Source organism: Zonotrichia leucophrys, chromosome 7 (genome assembly GCF_028769735.1).
Source record: "Zonotrichia leucophrys gambelii isolate GWCS_2022_RI chromosome 7, RI_Zleu_2.0, whole genome shotgun sequence".
In the NCBI taxonomy this organism is placed as follows: domain Eukaryota; kingdom Metazoa; phylum Chordata; class Aves; order Passeriformes; family Passerellidae; genus Zonotrichia; species Zonotrichia leucophrys.
This window is the reverse complement of record NC_088177.1, coordinates 22206889-22221565: the sequence shown is the minus strand read 5'-3', so window position 1 is coordinate 22221565 and position 14677 is coordinate 22206889. Positions and strand designations below refer to the sequence as shown.

At 40.4% G+C, this 14677-nt stretch overlaps 1 long non-coding RNA gene across 1 annotated transcript in view; it reads right to left on the bottom strand.

Annotated features, from left to right (window-relative positions):
* Positions 1-5151, bottom strand: part of LOC135450619 (uncharacterized) — a 52264-nt gene extending 47113 nt beyond the window's left edge. Inside the window, exon 1 of the long non-coding RNA XR_010441117.1 lies at positions 5053-5151. This is a non-coding gene — a long non-coding RNA (uncharacterized LOC135450619). The remainder of the gene's footprint in view (positions 1-5052) is intronic.
* Between the last annotated feature and the right edge of the window lie 9526 nt (positions 5152-14677).

Genomic DNA, 14677 nt, shown 5'->3' with positions numbered 1-14677 from the left:
AGACAGGCAGCACCACATGATCAGAACACTTCTAACCTGGTAACACAAACTGCCTTCAGCACACTCAACTTTATAGTGAAAGCAGAAGCTTTTGCCACATTTTTGTTGTTTGTTGCTTAAGTAACAGACACATATGGTGTTCTTTTGCTAAGTTGCATGTTACTATACTTGAACAGGAGTGATATTATTTATATTTTGTCACCAGGGTCTGAGATGATCCTTTCTTTCCACACAAACACTTCCACCTGCAATGGCAAAGGACCACATGCCACTGAAATTATCTCCACCACGTCTGACTTTCACTGCAACATAGTAAGAGCAATGAACTCTTTGGTTCTTGTGACCAAGCTAAATTCAACCACATACACTTGCTCCTTTTTCCTCTAGCAACCACACTTGTGAATTTACATCTCACATCCTTCTTCAAGACGTTTTAGTCCCTCTCAGCTTCCAGCAGACACTGGGCAAACCCGAGTGACTTCTCCAGATTCTCCAACATGACAGGATCCTGCTTCCTGCTACAACAGTGGCACTCAGTTAAAAGCACTGGCTGGGGATGGGGAAATGATGTGCTGTGGCAGTGTAAGGTATTGCACTATGGTCAAGTAACTTCTCCCAGGCTACATTTAGCACACAAGTGCTGCTCAATATCACTGCAGAACAAGTATCAGAGAATACTTTGTCCCTAGGCTGAGAGGACACATAACCTTCTTTTAGTAAAGTATCTTGTAGAGCTGCAAAACAGACAGCTGAGCAATTCCCACTTGCAACGAGTGCGACAAAAAAAAAAAAGATGAAAACCAAGGCAGCTGGTCCAAGCACTATGCACTGAAGTTTGAAGCAATGCTTAGAAGTAATTAGATTTAGGAAGGAGTAAAACATTAAACAATTTATAAATAAAACACAAAAAAACCCCCCACAGTGTGGTTATCCTGACAATTACAACTTCTGTTCAACCAATTAGTAAAAATAAGAAAATAAGTTTCAAAGTACATTAATTTGAAAAATGTCACAGGAAAAAGATGCTTTAGATGGTAAGAATAGCTACACAGGGACCCACACTATTATATATTGCCACTGGACCATTTTTTAAACCTAATTTAGAGTCCTTCCATCCTATAGAGCTCCTAGAATTATTAGAAAAACAAATTGGAAACCATATCTCCATGGAATAAGATGTCCATAATATCCAACTGTTCCATAAATGGGATAATTTATTTATCATTATTTTGGTTGAATTGTGAACAAGCAGGTTTAACCAGTAAGCCTTGCTGGACAAGTATAAATGCCATTTCAGCACACAGTTAATGTGTCTCAGAATGCCTAACAGAAAAATTAATTTCCTTTTAATATGAAATGATCACACTGCATTTTACAAACACTGAAAAGAGATGATTCAGTCAAGAGTAAAAAAGTAATTTTCCTTTCCTCTATTGTACTTTTCTCTTTTCTCCCAGGGTATATAAGGGAATAAATACACTTTAAAGAGTAGTTATTTAAGACTGATCTTATCTTATACCTCAGGTCACAACACAAGAGGATACATTGCCTTTTTCTTTTAGCTGCAAAGGATATCTTGCTAAAAGGACATGGTCACTCCCGTTCCTAGGAGAAATTATTATCAAAGAAATTACACTATAATAGAGTGTGAACATGCAGGCTGGGGCTATCAACATTTGTCCTTGCTCTTAAACTTGTCTTTGTTAATAATAAATTGTCTAAATTGATTCATAATAATGACAATCTTCCCCACAGGATAAGAACCAAGACAGTTGTTTTCCTTCCTTTTATTCTGTCAGTGAAAAAGAAACCCTTTCTTTCCACTAGGCTATTGGCTAATTATGAACAATTAATCATTAATCTGAGCATAAGATTTAACTGTTTCATTATATTTTTCTGCACTTGCCAGTGTCTTCTGTAGCAGTTTCATTTCAAATTGGATGCAATTCAAAAAACAGGAGCAACAGCAGCTAATGCCAGGCTCAGGTCAGGTCCAATTTCTTTTTAAAAATGTTGGATAATCATGTTTTATTCCAAACCAAAAATATGTTTAAGCTGGAACAGAACCAGAAGGACAGTCTGGAAGAGCTCTTTCACAGTTTAAGAACCCTATTCACCAATAACTGATGAAGAAACAAAAAGGGGATTTTTATCATCATGTGATGGAATTAGAAACTAGCACAAAGAACATTGATTAATAATAATAGTTAATAATAATTCATTAATAACAATAGAAGTTATTTATTAATTAATAGCTTCACATTATGATGAAATTTATAAACTTGATGTATTTATTAGGCTGTTAAAAATACAAGGCTCAGATTCATGACATGAAATTCAGAAGGTCTAAAAAATGAAATCAGATAAGCATCCTAAGGCAGCTAAGAGTAATCAGTCAGATCCAAAAACCCTGCTACAAGTCATTCAGCAACAGGTTTTTTCAGAATGCAACAGAAGCTGCAGTTTTTTCTTCTGCTGGCTCAGCAGCTTGAAACAGGCTGAGCAGGGCACCAAAATCCTGCCCATGAGATGAGAATTCCCAGTGCTCTTCTAGTGCACCCACCTAGCATCAGGGAACAAAGCAAACCAAGCACACAGTATTTCAGCACTCACACCAAAATCCTGTCTTAGAAGGTTCAGCTCCCTGGTCAAAACCTTGTCAGACAAGTCCATTAAATTTTATAAAAGAACCTACAAATAAGCTGTAACATGATTTCAGCTCACCAGATGGTGGTATTAAGGTATTGCAAGAGGCACTAAACAGTGTTTGAGCAATGTTTATTGTCTGCTCCAATATGTTTCTTTAATAGTGCTGGATGTATGAGGAATACAAAGTGCTCCATCTCTTGCTCACTTAGTGAAAATCATTTTCCAAAATCTGCTGCATATAACAGGAATCATCAGCATTTAAAGCAACATGCCATATGGCATTCCCAAATTAGAGGTTAAGTGGAACAAAATCCCTTGAAGTCTAGGCAATAGTCCGTCTCAGGGAGAGAAGATGTTTCCAATGATGTTTTCAGAGGCACTTATCTGACCAGACACTGTGGCTCAAGTGGAAGTCCTGCAGAGGCCTTTCCTGCTCCATTCAGTCTCTCATAACACACCCATGGGATACAGTTGACTGCTTGACACTCCACAGGCAAGTACTCCTACACATTAACTGAATGCCTTGTCCTTTCTATTGCTTTTCTACCCAATTTACAGAAAAAAATCCATAGTTTACACTTTACATTATACACTACCTAGGTATGAAATGAAGGGTCTGCTTAAAAGTTAAATGACAAATACCAATTCTTTGCTACTCTGTAGCAGTGTTTTACTCCCTATAAGTTTATAAACTGAGTTACAGGTAGAAGTCAGACTGGGACTTTGTTCAGTGAAAAAACACCAATGTTCCTAAGATGGACAAGGAACAAAAAATTATATTTGAGAAGATACTAAGATCTGAGAGGACTTATCTACTTCCAAAGTTCCTATAAAGCTAGGATTACTCTCTCAATGGCAATTTATAATACAATAACAATGGGTTCTTTCCCCCAAAACCCAACAGACAACCCAAAAATATACAACCAACAACTGTATCAGACACTCAGCAAGAAGAGCCACCTAAATACCACATACAGTGACTTCTTTGAAAAGTTCATGGAAGTTTCAATTTTGTGCTGTGAGCACAGCACAAAGAGCGTGAATTTCACAGCACGAGTCTCAGCCACATCTGAATCCACCTCACTGCTAACTGCTATTCACCAAACCCTGGGGAGAGGACTTTTTCTCTCAGGTCTAGGGTCTTAACTGCTAAACAACAAAAGGCAGCTAACTCAGCACAATGTGTTCTACCCATAAAACACCAATAAGAGGAATAAGAGGAGATGCATTTTTTTTGTGTGAACTGGAAAAAAAAAGGGGCAAACCAAACAAATTTTTTAAAACCCTCAAAAGCAAACAAACCAAAACAATACCATAACAAGAGCAAAAAAAACCAGATAACTGGGGAGGGCAGTCAGACAAAAGACCAACTATTACAATATCATTTCTATTTCATATCACAAACAACTGTTCAGCAATTACTCAGCAATTGCCAGACAAAGAAGGACTTTTGTTTTCTTGAAGAAACACAGGGTAATTATACCAAGTTGCCTGAGACACTGCTGTAGCTTGTGATGATCAGGCTTTATAATAATGAATCACCACACAAGATAGCACTAACCAACCCTAGTACCAAACTTAGAAGCTTTTATTCACGCAGTTCTTACACTTATTACTGTATCAATAGATTGCCTAGATAGTTTCCATACCATCATTAAAAGCCTGTTTGTGTGCATACTTATTTATGCACTCAGCCCACCAGGTCTGCTAACTGGATCTGGCTCACAATCAACTTTAAGGTTACCAGTTCTTCATCAGGAAAGAACACAGACCAAGACTATTAAAAAAAAAAAAGGTCTTTACACTTTGAAAGCCCAAGATCTGAAAGAGGCAGGCAGACATGAAGGCATTTTTCAAAGGACTAAGAGCTGGATTAGGCTCTAGTCTAGAAAGTACAAAGGCAGCATACATTATATAAGATTTCTCTCATTACAGAAGGCACCATAAATCTTGAAGTACAGATAACCACAGAGAATCAAAGGACTGGAAAGAAGGAATTCCTGCTGATGTATTTGTACTCTGACGAGTGACTTTGTTTAAAGAGCAATGCCACATTCCATCACATCCAAATCTCCACAACAGTCAAAATTGTTCCAGGAAGAATGAAACAGTTTTATTTACTTCTCTTTCAAACTCCCCAAGAAACTTGAAATTCAGGCTTGTTAGTTCTGACCTTAAAAAGATCTCCATAAATGTGGATTAAAAGCTCATGAAGTCATACCACATTTACACATCTTTTAATTCTGTGGTCTTGGGAACCACACAGGACAGGCAAAGATCTGAAGATGATGCAGAGCAGCTGGCCTTTGTTCTAACCCAGTCACTACTTTCACTCTTGACACCAGGACCACAAGACCCAGTATATAATTATTTGTTGTTGCTGTATTGCAAAAGCTCCCATACCTTCTCGGTGATTTCTCATGGACACCTCCTCACAGCCCTGACTCCTTCTTCATAGCTTGGCCAACAAAATCCAACTCTCTCCCAGCACAGCCAACAAACTCCAACTCTCTTCACAGCACCACCAACAAACTGCAACTGTTTTGTAGCACTCCTCTTCTTATTGGACACAGCTGTGGCCTGTTAAGGGCAGGCCTGTTCCTAATCTTTGGTGATTAGTACAGCTGCAGCTCCTCAGGTGTGAGAATACCTTCTGCACTATTTTCTTACCTTCTATCTCTCCACAATTATTCATTCCTGGGTCAGAATTGCTGGGATGACAGGCGTACATAACATTACTGTTCAAATTTATGTGAGAACTGGAAAAGCAACTAATATCTAGTGATCAGAAACATGGAGTTAGCACAATGCTACTTCTAGGTCATCACTTTAAATACAAACCCTACAGTCTAAGGCTCCCTTTATTCTCTTTTCTTCTGAGCTCAGTGAATTTTGGCATGGCTGGCTGTAAACACTCACTAATGTTTCTACATAATAGCAAGATAGTAGATAACACTAAACATAAAAAGTATTGTGCTTCCAGTTTTACATTAACCTCTTGAATGGCACTTTTTTAAGCTGAGTATACTGCCTAATTATCTACCTTTGATCTAGACATAACCACAGCTTTAAAAGGAAGGATTCTGTTTTATGACATGCAAGGCTGATTATACCCAGCTATGAATTGTAAGGTGTCTGTCCTCAGTTATGTGTTCAAACATTTAAACACTGAGATTTTTGAACTCTTCCATAAGTAGCTGATATTAATAAATCCAGATGAAAGTCTCAGCTTCCCCTATCACATTGAATGATTACAGTGTCTGAGTTCATATGAACTAATAAGACATGTATTTCTGAAATACTAACCACGATTCCATCATGTTCTGGGATTTTAAGAGTATTTCAGTCTCTCTGTTTAACTCACATGCCTTGCACTTACTGGAAAAGAAAACCATCCTCTGTTTCTAAGGATGACTGCACAGGTCATTTTCACACCATCCAGCTCTAGCTGGGTGTCACAGCTCAAGCAGCTTGTCACAACCTGGACAGGCTGTGTGCCTGCTCAGTCTGAGCCAGCACTGCCTGCAGATGACAGCAGTGCCCGGCAAGTTACAGCTGAGTCCTGGGGGTCCTGTCACCTGCAGCAATCCACAGGAGTGACACCTGGACAGGTTAGCTTCACAGGGCTTCTTTACCATCAGGAATTAAAGTTCTCCAGAAGAGACAAAAGATTTATCTCCTGATCTATTGCCACAGTGGCATCACAGTGCTCTATATAACAACTCATGTTTTAATCCACCCCACCACTCTGAACAGTGAGTGGCTATAGGACTGACACACTTGGGGACAGGTCTCCTTAAATCACGAGCACATGTTAGTACAGCACAGCAACACTCCTGCACTGTACTGTGTTAAGGTCCATGAAGTTTTTACATCATTTTGCATGCACATAGTAGCTCTGGGGTTTTATCTTTATGGACTTCAGAATCTATATTGTTCTAGAACTTCTGTTATTTTGTGTTTACTCTGCCTCTGATAAACTTTAAAATTTTAGCTTGTTTAATGCATTATTGTGGGACAGTGCTAAATCTATGCAATAATTAAATTCAAAGATGTGTGGTGGCTTAATGTACCACTGTCTGAGTCAGACTTTTTGATAGGCTTACTTATCAAAGGAAAAATAGTTTGGATTCAGTCCAAGGTGAGAAGAGCAGTGGTTTAGGAAATCAAATATTAGCTGTCTGAAAACAGAAGCAAAAGAACCACCCACATCATTTCAGCCAACTCCTGGCATTTAAAGAAAATTTGAGTCAGTGACTTATACACTAAAAAGCTGTCTCTTGAATTTGGCTTACCCAGATGTACCTAGCTAATGATTTTTACTATTGAGCACATGCTGTCAAACTTGCATATCAAAGAAACAAAAACAATGTACAATATTATAAGGTAACCATTGTGAGACCCCAGGAACTATAACTAAGTATGTATGAGGGAAGAGAGTACTCAAAAATAATAGTAGAACTTTTTTCAAGGGGACAACCAGATGGCTCAAGAAGAGTGCAGCAATGGAGGAATCTACTAGTTACAGTGTCTGTCTACAATAACGTTCTCAAAGAGGGCAATAAATGTTCATCTTTTGCACAACATCTGTTTCTATTTAAAAAATGGGAAAACTGATGATTTTTTTATTTATAGGACACATTTATTGACAAAGTTATTGATGGTAATAGAATTTTTTTCCCCCAGTAAGGCTAGATTCTTTTGCTTATCTTCTTTCAATAGGATTCTCTTCCCTCTTAGTCCCCTTTGGGGACTTTGGGAGGCCTTTCCAAGGTTGTTATGGATGTGTTACATCTGCAATATATACATTATTATTGCAGCCTGTCAGCCATACTCCAGGAGCTGCCTGGTTGACTCTTCATGTTAACTTCACTTCAGCATTCTTGTTTAGGCTAGTTTCTCTAGAATATAGAGCAAAACCAGAAAATTTGTATATCTCTTACTGAAGGAATAACTCCTTCAGTAATCCCATGGAGCAAAACCACCTCTTTTAAGCCTCATTTGTGAAATCTTCCTCTCTGTATTGGCTTGAAAGTGTTACTGCCTGCTAGCACATCCAATTCAGCTAATAAGGTCATGTGCTTGAAACAATTTCCCAAACTATTTAGAACTGCTCTCTAATACTTAGCCTTTCTTTCTGCTGAATATTGTTTCTTCAAAGAAGGGTTAACACAACCTCCGTTAGGAAAGCTGCCTTGCAGATGACACAAAGGAGGAGGAGCTCAGACCAAAAGTATGAAGTCAGGGCAAAGATACACACAGCAGGCCAGAGCAGCCCTCCCACAGCCAGCCCTGAAGCTGCAATAGCCAAAAGGTATTATCCACAAACAGGTCAGCTGCATTCACTGGGAGGGATGTAGGTGTAGAGCAGCAGGGAGATTACATAAAGCAGCTTTGCAGTGCTGTGAAAAAACATCAGAGAAATGGCAATTTCATGGGGTGAAGACAAGGAAGGAGAGACCCTCCGCATATGATTAAAAGCAAAACTTTTAAGTCTTTCATAAAAACAGAAGCAACTTATTTCAGGACAACATTATACAGACTACATCTGTCACAACTAAGGAAAGTTTTTTTGCCAGAGGATCTGTCAGCAGTCAGCTGGCAGACAGACATGATTTCTGGGAATAATGACAGCTAGAAAAGCATCACATTTTGTGGCAAGGAACATGAGAGGGATGGACAGGCAAAAGACATCAACAATTGCAGAATTAAGTGGGCATGGCCTTCCTTCTTGTGATGGCATACAAGACTTGCTGAGAAGGAAGATAATTTCCATGCAGCAGAGTTAAAAATAAAGTGAGAAATCTATGTATTGCAAGGGTACTGAGGCAGTTCCAGGACTCAGAGTTAAGATTATGTGGGTATGTACTTTAACTCACATTAGCTTCCTCCTTTTTGTATCTCTGCACCTGCAACTTCCTCATATGTCTTATCAAAAAGCAGGAAAGACAGTTACAAATATTTCTGGTTTGACCTCTTAACTATTTGATCAGAGATGGAAGGAGATTAGGGCCCTTAATGACACAGGAAGGAAAAGCTTCTATTTGCAGAACCCACTGGGTAGCAGATAAAATCATAAATCTCTACCATTGAACAGGGTTTCACCAAAAGTGTGTGTTTATCACTTGGCTATATATTCAAAACACACAAAGTGGGATGAGCTAAGGGAAGCACATTTTCTCTGTTTGCCGTATGCATGCAAGGTCTTGCAAGTAACACATTACTGAAGTCAGAAAAGCATTTTGTTTCTGTTCATATCTCTGAAACAGGCCAGCAACTGGAAAGTGCAGCTACCACTTCGAAAAGCAAAAAGGCTCCAAGGACACAATGTTAAAAGTAAAAACTTCTAATAGTTACATGCTATTAAGGTGTGCAAATGAAATGTAGAAAAGACACACATGGTGTCTCTTTGCAGTGAACTGGTGCACATAACTCACTGGAAGTAAGGGCACATGCAAGCACTGGTGCAACAGCCTTCAGGAAAGGGCACTCAGGGTATGTCAACCAAAGGCTGAGAAAGAAGCATTCAAATTCTGATAGCAGCAAACATTTAATGCCAACAGAAAATGATTAATTGTTCATATCTGTGATAAAACATCTTTTTTTCCCCCAAATAACCCAAAATTGATCAAGTGAGAACAAGCTGCCAAAACTACACCCACAAAGATGATTTCAAGGACAAGTTCTATCTAAAATACTCATGCACTTGCAGTGAGGGAATAATCACACTTCAGGCTACTTTTTTATGCAACATATATATCTACACACAAATCAAAGCTGAACATAGGCTGAACTTCTCACAGTTTGAAATGTGGAATTCAGATGAAGTCCCTGTTCCCACAGCTGATTCACCAGCCCTTAACTAAGGAGCCCATACCCCAAATAAGCCTGATCAAGCCCTGGAATGAGGCATGGCACAGCATTTTTGCACTGACAGGGTAAGGGGTGTGTTCCACAGAGGACCATAGGAAGCTAGAAAGGGGCTTCTGTTTCTTGGGAAAGAGGAGCTAGGAATTAAGAAAGACCAGAATAGGGATGAGAAAATTGCTGGAAAAAGAAACTTGCCAAGAAAATCTCTGGGAGTTATGGAAAACCAGTGACATTAAGCTGGTTCATTTGTTCTTTCCCCACATCTCCAGCAACAGAGATCTGGAAACAATGAGCTCACAGCACCTCTGGTATTTGAAGTGTATAATTTTTCAGGCAGCCAAGCCTGCATTTTCAGACTGGAACAATCTGACAGTATTTCCTTGGGACAGAGGCAAGAATATTCTATACAAATTCAGTAAGAACTATGTTGAAAGGATGAGAAACAAAAATAAGCAGTTTTAGTTAGAAATAGTCAGAGCTTTTTTTCTCCCCCTAATTTATACCAGGAGTTGCATGGCCCAGAGCAACATGAAAAGCTAAAAATTGTCACATGCACAGCACACTCATTCTTTTTGTGGGCTTGGCATCAGCTCCTGCTTTATTTGTCACTTTGGTCCCAGCTCAGAGAGCAGAGGAACAGGCAAGAACCAGCACAGCAGGCTGGTGGGTAGCCAGGACACCCCTGGGGGTGCAGGGGCAGGCTCAGGAGAGCAGGGGCCCTGCCTCAGGGACCCCTCCATCCATCCCTCTTCTGTTTTTTATCAAGTTCTGCCCATCTGCTGAGACACACACAGGAAGACACACATACAGACACTGCTGTGAACTGACTTTTCAAAAAAAACCCAAAATGCACCCTTGGTTCAGCAATCATTCCAAGAGAAGAGCTCTGCTGAACATTCATATAACACCAGATTCAGAGCAAAAAGCACCAGCAAATAACACATACTACTACTCACCAAAATACTACTTTGCACTACTTTTTTTTTTTCCCCACAAGAGATTTTTTTTCTGCAACACAAAAAAATCAAGATACCTTCTCTCATTGCACTGCTTTCTGGAACACAGGCTGTATATTAAGTTAGAAGACCTATACTTCTTGGTGATTCAGAAATCACCTCTTAGACCACAGGATCTCATAAACAGCTTTCAAGTGCCACTTATTTAAATAATATGACTGCCCAGAAAGGAAAATAGTGATCAAGGAGCATAATGCACTATTTCTGTCAGAAGGTGCAGCCTTATTTGCTGCATATTAAAATTAACAAAACCATTTACCAGACCTTTATAGCCTCATATATTAAAGTGTAAGATGTAGTTCTGCTTGGAAAAGCAGCACAAGAGTAATGATTTATCATTGAGTTAATTCTTTACTATATTTACTCCATCTTTATTTTTCTCAATCTAGAAAAATAAAACAAAAAAAATGTGGAAGAAGTGATAAAGGTGTAGGTTTTCTAGTCTCTACAATTTAAAAATACAGTAGGATCTTCCCACACTTACAACATGATCAATACAGAGGGTAATGTGCTAACAAGGTTTTAAGAAATGAAAAGGTTGTCCTTCTGTCCTTCTTCAGCTTTACATAAAATACCATGAACAAAATCAGCAACAAAGTCTTTTCAGAAGTGGAGGGTTAGCCTGTCATATTTCAGCTTCAAAAATCCTGTTACAACTCCATAAATGCATAATCCACGCAACTGGATTTGAAGTTTCCCTTATCTGCCAGCCTATCCCGAAGACAGAGGGAAGGGCTATGGAAGAGAAGGAGCCCAGGACAAGAGCACTGGTCCTCTCCACTCACCTGATCTTCCTTCTATGGAACAGGCACACCAGAGCAAAACAACAAAACACACAGATTATAAACAGAGAGGTCAATTGTGACCTGCAGAAGTCAGATGTCATCTTCTAACCACAAAGCTACCAATGCAGCCTCAGGACTGTAGGCACCACCTTGCTTGCTCAGGAGGTGTTTAAATAAGCTCCAGGTTTTTGTGCTGGCTTCAGTCTGAGCACAACTTCGCTGAGTACAGAAGTTCATCCCTTTGGTTAAAAAATGCAATAATTTAAGTGTCAAGGACTAAATTTGTCACGAGAGAGCTTCTTTCTGATGGTAGGATTTTGCCTTTTCATCAATAGAAGAGTTTTGCAGCTCCCAACCATGAAATAGCCAAGGAACCAAGGAACTCTGGAGGTCCCTATGCAGGAGGCCAGACCACCAGACCATCCCTGGATCTGCTCCAGAAAAAAAGCTTTTTCTTCTATAAATGCAGCAACAGCTTTTAGTTACCAGAAAATTCTTATTAAACAGTCTCATTATTTGACTCTTCAGCTCTATTTATGCAAAACATACTATTATGATTGTTCTAGTCAAACAGAAGAAATCAACTTGTTTCATGCAAGGCTGAAAACCAGGGACCAGGAGAATTCCAAGTAGACCAACACTTTTGACATGTCAGAAAGGAAAGACCCACAAAGCTTTTCATTACTTCACAAGAATCATCTCAGTTTCTCTTCACCCAGCAGTAGGCTAACCACTTTTCACCTATTATTTTACCTGATCCTCTCTAAAAGCCAGCTCATAAAAACACAAAGAACTGATCAGCTGCAATTTGTGACCCAAGATGAAATCATCTCATCCCAAGGTTCTGAAAGAATCACTGGAACACATTTCCAGGAAGAAATGTCAGCCTCTGTCTACTGAAGAAGGCTGCTTGCAACAAAGCCTGTCTCCCACTTAGAACAGCACAAGACCACCTGTCATGGTTTGAGCCTGGCACAGAGCCAGTGCCCCCATGAAAATGCCTCACCCTGGTGTCTGCTGTGAGATGTGACCAGGAATAAGCAAAACAGGCTCTAACTTAAACATAAAGACCACTTTATTACCTAAAACTACAGGAAAAATAGGGAAAGACTATAAGGAAGAAAAAGAAAAGAATTGAAAACCTTACAAAAAAAAACCATTTTCCTCCTCCCCCACCACCTGACTTTCCCAATCCAATACATTCTCCCAAAACAACTGCCCAGCCCGGCACGACACTTTAGTATACTCAAACATCAGTTCATGAAGAGGAAAGGAGTCCTTCTTGTTCCATAGGCTTCTGGAAACACACTGAAAACCTCGGATGTTTCCTTGTCACTTCGGCACTGCCCGGAAAGTCCATTTGCCGCTTGTGACATGTTCCTTCCATGCCCAGTGCTCTCACCACCGAGACATGGATCAGAGCTGCTTTTAGGGTGGTCTTTCAAGGATGCCTTGTCTCACTCCAAAAAGGCACAGTCTCTGCTTTTGGGACAACTGTCCCCCCATATTTTTCCAACCCCCTGGGGCCGGGGGGTCCTCACAAATGAACCCTCCTGGTTTTGAGGCACTGCCTCCCCCTAAATGCAGTCTGTGTCACAGGAACAACTGAGTCCATGGCTACAAGAAAAAGTCCAGCCAAAAGGCCACTCCAAATCATCTCTCCCCATCCAATCATCTCCACAATCTCCGGGCCAAGTCATCTCATCTCTCATCTCCCTTCTTATTCAGCTTCGAGGAGGATTAGCATTTTTGTAAGGCCCCAATCATGCAAGAAAAGGTTAAAAGTTTTCAGTCTCTGCTGTCGGTCCCGGAGCGACTCGACTCCCACGCACGCTGCCCACACGCTGCCGCTCCGGCCGGGCAGTCTTCCTCCCCCTTCTCGCTGGCTGCTCTCCTGGGGGGGGGGAGAGGGGGGGCTGGCTGCCCGAGGGCTGACTCTCTGGGACCTTCCACCCTTCCATCCTCGAAGCCCCCCCGAAGCCCCCTCAACCCCATCTCTGTCCAGGCCCCAGGCCTACCGCGTGGCTGGCCCCTCCCCCGCCCAGCAGCAGCGGGCCGGGCGGGGGAGAGAGATCTGAACTCCTCGCCCGACGATGTCCAAAAGAGGAAGTGCCAGGGCAGTGCCCTGCTTTTAACCCCTGTGTATTCTCGGAAGTGTGTCCAAACTCCACTAGCTACACCAGGTGTCAGTATGAAACCCAAAACCTTCATTAGTTTGACCACAGCTTCCCAGAATTCCCAACTTCTTCCTGGTCAAACCATGACACCACCCAATTTTGTATCCCAAATCAACACACTAGAAATCAGTCCCAGTGTGCTTAATTACACTCTCTGGAGCAAGTGAGATGGTCACTATACCTCAGGTTGACATCTGAGTAAACCCCACCAATTCACAGGATTTAAATACATGAAATGCATTGGAAAAGCATTAAACAAAGCTGATCACTTCTGTCATGTTACTAGCAAGACTTAGTTTGGTGCCTTTCCTCTCTTTTTTTGCCCAAATTAAGTTTAGTAAGTTTGGCTACTACTGCCAGGAGACTAACAGCAAACAGGATGGTTATCAGAGACAAATCAGAACAGCTGCAACTTTGAGCTTCATCTTACATTATATCCAGCACAGATCAGGCAATGTTGAATTAACTTGAAGCTGTAATGCAGAACGAGTACATTCATAGTGATAGAACTCTTGATGAGACTAGACTGATTGCAAAGACTTCAGCAGGTCAGCTGTAATGAAGGAGTTCAGCCATTATATTCCCTACTTTTGACCTATACTCCCAGTATATTTTAGAGTATATTACAGTCTGGCATTTTAATTGAGAAAATTAATCTATTCTAGAGCAGTAGAAAGGTTGAATGGTTTGCAACCGTTCAGTTTGCCCTGCAATAATATTCTAATCCATTTTTTCTTATCTCAACACTGCACAAGGCTTGCACCCCTAATAGTAGAGAGTTTACTAACATGTCAATGGTGCTTCCTTCCCTTCCCCCAGCAGCCAGGGAAAATATCCTAAGATGATGAATTTCTCTGCCACATTTATATATATAGTTACTTTTGGTTTTACTCTCCAAATACACCTCATTTTCATATGCAAATATTTGAAGGAACTACAATTTTATTTGCTAGATCTAAGATCAATGCTCTTGTTTAAGCTTTTTTTAAAACTTGAAGTGATGCATTGATAATAAAAGAAATGAGACTTGTGCAAATAAGGTTAAGACCTAAAAATATTGAGGGCTAGTGCCTCTGCCAGTGTAAGTCAGCACACTTCCCTTGATAAAGCTCTGTTAGTTAACAACAGCCAGGATCCAGTCCCACCTGGATTGCCTCTAAGGTAGATAAAAGTAGTGCTG